Source organism: Crocuta crocuta, unplaced genomic scaffold (assembly GCF_008692635.1).
Source record: "Crocuta crocuta isolate KB4526 unplaced genomic scaffold, BGI_CrCroc_1.0 scaffold165, whole genome shotgun sequence".
NCBI lineage: Eukaryota > Metazoa > Chordata > Mammalia > Carnivora > Hyaenidae > Crocuta > Crocuta crocuta.
Genome location: NW_027530502.1, coordinates 2,634,128 through 2,639,092, shown reverse-complemented (window position 1 = coordinate 2,639,092; position 4,965 = coordinate 2,634,128). Strand labels below are relative to the sequence as shown.

The 4,965-nt window shown below is 38.2% G+C and overlaps 1 long non-coding RNA gene across 1 annotated transcript in view; it reads left to right on the top strand.

Annotated features, from left to right (window-relative positions):
• The first annotated feature begins 2,645 nt into the window (after positions 1-2,645).
• The window catches only part of LOC144233765 (uncharacterized), a 3,387-nt gene continuing 1,067 nt past the window's right edge, over positions 2,646-4,965 (top strand). Inside the window, exons 1-2 of the long non-coding RNA XR_013335752.1 lie at positions 2,646-2,695; positions 3,849-3,942. This is a non-coding gene — a long non-coding RNA (uncharacterized LOC144233765). The remainder of the gene's footprint in view (positions 2,696-3,848; positions 3,943-4,965) is intronic.

Genomic DNA, 4,965 nt, shown 5'->3' with positions numbered 1-4,965 from the left:
ATTTCCCTGATGAGGAGGGATGCTGAGCATCGTTTCATGTGTCTGTTGGCCATCTGGATGTCCTCTTTGGAGAAGTGTCTGTTCATATCTTCTGCCCATTTCTTCACTGGATTATTTGTTTTTCAGGTGTGGAGTTTGGTGAGTTCCTTACAGATCTTGGATACTAGCCCTTTATCTGATGTGTCATTTGCAACTATCTCTTCCCATTCCATCAGTTGTCTATTAGTTTTATGGATTGTTTCCTTTGTCGTGCAGAAGTTTTTTATCTTGATGAGGTCCCAATAGTTCATTTTTGCTCTTGATTCCCTTGCCTTTGGGGATGTGTCGAGTAAGAAACTGCTGTGGTTAAGGTCAAGGAGCTTGTTTCCTGCTTTCTCCTCTAGGATTTTGATGGTTTCCTGTCTCACATTCAGGTCCTTTATCCATTTTGAGTGTATTTTTGTGTATGGTGTGAGACAGTGATCCAGTTTCATTCTTCTGCATGTTGCTGTCCAGTTCTCCCAGCACCATCTGTTAAAGAGGCTGTCTTTTTTCCATTGGATACCCTTTCCCACTGTGTCAAAGAATAGTTGGCCATACATGTGTGGGTCCAATTCTGAGTTCTCTATTCTATTCCATTGGTCTATGTGTCTATTTTTGTGCCAATACCATACTGTCTTGATGATGACAGCTTTGTAGTAGAGGCTAAAGTCTGGGATGGTGATTCTTCCCGTTTTGGTTTTCTCCTTCAATATTACTTTGGCTAGTTCGGGGTCTTTTGTGGTTCCATACAAATTTTAGGATAGTTTGTTCTAGTTTTGAGAAGAATGCTGGTGTAATTTTCATTGGGATTGCATTGAAGGTATACATTGCTTTGGGTAGTAATGACATTTTAACAATATTTATTCTTCTGACCCATGAGCATGGAATGTTTTTCCATTTCTTTGTGTCTTCTTCAATTTCCTTCATAAGTTTTCTATATTTTTCATCATACAGATCTTTTACATCTTTGGTTAGGTTTATTCCTAGGTATTTTATGGTTTTTTTGTGCAATTGTGAATGGGATCCATTTCTTGACTTCTCTTTCTGTTGCTTCATTATTGGCATATAAAAATGCAACCGATTTCTGTATATTGATTTTGTACTCTGGCAACTTGGCCGAATTTATGGATCAGTTCTAGTAGGCTTCTGGTGGAGCCTGTCGGGTTTTCTATGTAGAGTATCATGTCGTCTGTGAAAAGTGAAATTTTGACTTCTTTGCCAATTCTGATGCCTTTTATTTCCTTTTGTTGTCTGGGGCTGGGTGTTTTAATGAGAAAAAAATGTCATGTAAAATCTAACTGTGGGGGAACTTGGGTGGCTCAGTCAGTTGAGCCTCCAAGTCTTAATTTCAGCTAAGGTCATGATTTTGTTTTTCATGGAATCAAGCCCCATGTAGGGCTTCTCACTAACAGCACAGACCTTGCTTGGGATTCTCTTTCTCCATCTCCCTCTCCATCTCTCTCTACCCCTCCCCTGCTCACATGCTTTCACATGCTTTCTCTCAAAATAAATAAACCTTAAGAAATAAAATAAATAAAATATAAAATAAAATAAAATCTAACTGTAATTTGCACTAAAAACTCTGGAAGTACTACAGAATTATTCTCAAAGACAGAATTACTTTTTCTCCTTTAAGTTAATTTGGAAAAATACTATCATTGTCTGTCTCTCACTGTGAAACTTGAGAAAACTGGAGTTTGCTTGGATAGACCCTGTGCAGCTAGTCAAATGACAGCCCCCCTAAAGATAAGCCTATATCTTAATTTCTGGAACCTGTGAATGTTCCTTTTTGCAGACAAAGTATCTTTGCAGATATAATTAAGTTAGGAATCTTGAGATGAGATCATCATCCTGCATTATGCAGTGGCCCTATCTTCAGTGACAGTCTCTTTACAAGAGACAGAAGAGAAGACTCAGAGAACTAAGAGATCACAGTGATACAGCCACAAACTAAGACTTCGTGGAACCACCAGAAGCTTAGAAGAGGAAAGGAATTTCCCCTGGGGCCTTGGGGGGAGCATGGCCTTGCTGACACCTTAATTCCAGACTTCTGGCCTCAAGAAGTATGAGAGAATAAATGTCTGTTGCTTCGAGCCACACACAGTTTATGGAAATTATTACAGCAACCATGGGAAGGTAATACAGAGTGCACATACAAAATGAAATAAATCATTATGTGTAATAAATTAGCAAGAATATAGAAGAGCTTCCTGATCCTGGGGCAGCAGGCTTGGGGGTCCTACATGGGGAGAAGAGGAGGATTTGGGAAATAATCTCCAGATAGAAAATAATGTGGTACAAAGTGTCAGGCAGGACTGAGGTGGGTATGACCAAGAAGCTGTCAAACTAACTTAGTTTCACTTTGATGTTATTATCTATGCTGTGCTGTTCTCCAGCTTAACCTTTATCCTTCATCCCTCCTTCTTCGCTAAGTGTGTTTATTTTAAAAGAATGATGCTTTGGGGAGTGAGCAAGCAGGGCTTTGCATTCCAAGTCATGGAGAAGTAGGGTCAAGATAGAACAGTACAGGGAAGGGGAGAAACAAAGAAGGATTCCAGAATTCAGCAGTGGCATGGCAACAGTAATGAGTAATGAGCAGGAAAACCAAAACCCTACAACCTGCAGGGACTTGGAGGAGGAAAGGAACCTTTCACAGCACAGAGCATTGGATCCAGTAAGTGCATGTAGATAGTAAAGGAGAAATGATCGCAGAGCTGCCGGGAGCTGGAGGAATACAGAATGGCCATACACAAACAAACAGGGGTTTGGATTACAGAAGGAGAGGTCAAAGTCCATTTCAGGCAGGGTTAAAATCCAAGTTTCTTTCAGAATCAACCATCTGAGGGTTGCCTGGGTGGCTCAGTCAGTTAGGTGTCCGACTCTTGATTTCAGCTCAGGTTAGGGTCTTTAAGTTCACTAGATCAAGCCCCACTGTCAGTGTGGAGCCTGCTAGCAATTCTCTCTCTCCCTCTCTCTCTGCTGTTTCCCCCACTCAAGCTCTCTCTCTCTCAAAATGAATAAATAAATAAACTTGAAGAAAAAAAAAAGCCACTTGAGGCCATAGCCCTGACCTTTTTCTCTCTCTCCCTCCTCCACCTCTTCCAAGTTATGATGTGGATTTTTCTTATTCGGGTGTGTAGTAGGAATAGTCAAGTTAAATTCAACACCAATGGCATGCTACCCCACCGTAGGACTGATCCTGTGAGAAAACAATCAAAGTACAGAGAGATCGTGAGGACTCCACATGAAAGAGTAATGAATTAAAGTGGTTGTCTTTCTTTGAAACAATGAAGAGGGGAGGAAAGTTGAAAAAGGAAAGAGATGCAAGCAGATGAGAACAGTAAAGAGAAGCTTCTGGAAATGGGTGGAGGGATGCAAAGGTAATACGATTCAGGAGCAAAATAGTAAATAGAAGTGTGGTTAAAATCAAATAAGCAATGAGGTCAGGAAAAGTTGTAAGAGATGGAGAAATGAGATCAGCAGAAAAAAGAAGTAGAGGTGGAGAAGCAGAAAGACAGCTTTGAATACAGAACACTGTATCATCATAATAAGGCAGTTTGTATTAAACGTGAATATTTTTAGAGCCTATATAAAATCATTTCAACTTTCTGGCTTTTAATGAGAAGTGTAGTCAATTTAAATTTTAATTTAAATAACACTTCCCAAAGACCATAAAATTTTGGACCCTATCAGGATTTATTACCCTCTAGGAAAAGTTAGGTACTTTAGAAATGCATTAATTCCCTTATGACATTTGGCTTTTGCCACAGAACCAGTTTCTGGCTAAATGACTCCATGACCTAAAAGGGCTCATTTATTTCTTACAGTGAATATTCACTCTTACGGAGCATCTTTCATATGAGGAGGCTCCAGTTTGGCTTTGTAGAGAAAGGCTAATGAAGAAACAGGACTCAACTGCTGGTATTTTGAATAAATTATTAGCCCCTTCTAGTTTCAGCATTAATTTTGTTATTTATGAGAATTAATATAAACTCTGAAAAACAAACCATTCCATGTTACGAAGTTTGAAAAATGTGACTTTGGAAAACTTAGTCATCCATTTTAGTTTTATAGGAAAGAAGTTCTTCTCAGAATGATGAGACGTGGAGGTGATAAATATGTAATAATGTTTTCATACACTTGCCAATTTAATGTGTTTGCATAAATATTTAATACATCAATCTTTTCAAGAAGAGCATGTTCTGCATTTCAATGTGTCTTTTCTCTTTCATTAGATTGACCTATTTCTATAGTCCCCAGAGAAAATTTTATCATTTGGTGGACATTTTCAAGACAATGATCAAATCTCCTTATTTTGTGAGCATATAAAAAATGAGAATTTTGTTTGGACTCTATGCAAAATCATGATCATATATATGCATATGTGCTTTATAAGAGTAAATTCCACTTCTGGGGTGCTTGGGTGGCTCAGTTGGTTAGGCATCCGACTTCAGCTCAGGTCATGATCTCAAGGTTTGTGGGTTCAAGCCCCACATCTGTGCTGACAGCTCAGAGCCTGGAACTTGTTTCAGATTCTGTGTCTCCCTTTCTCTCTGCCCTTCTCTCACTCACGTTCCATCTCTGACTCAAAAATAAATAAACCATAAAAAAATTTTAAGAGTAAAACCTACTTCAGTGGATTTGTATTATAAAAAGTATGGAGAGCATAATTTGAAACAAATATTTAAAATGAAGCAAATGTTTAAAATTATTTTAATTTAATTAAAATGAACTTATAATCAATTATTTATTTTATTATTTTAATGAGTCCAAAGTAGGAAAGATTCTGGTAAATGATGGCACCACAACTTTGTCCAAGTTTGGGATATGTGTATAGAACACATAAACTTTTTTCATGAAATATAGTATGGTGCCATTCAAATTGTTTTTTTTGTTTTTTTTTTTATTTCTAGGAGAGAGAGAGACAGCATGAGCAGGGGAGGG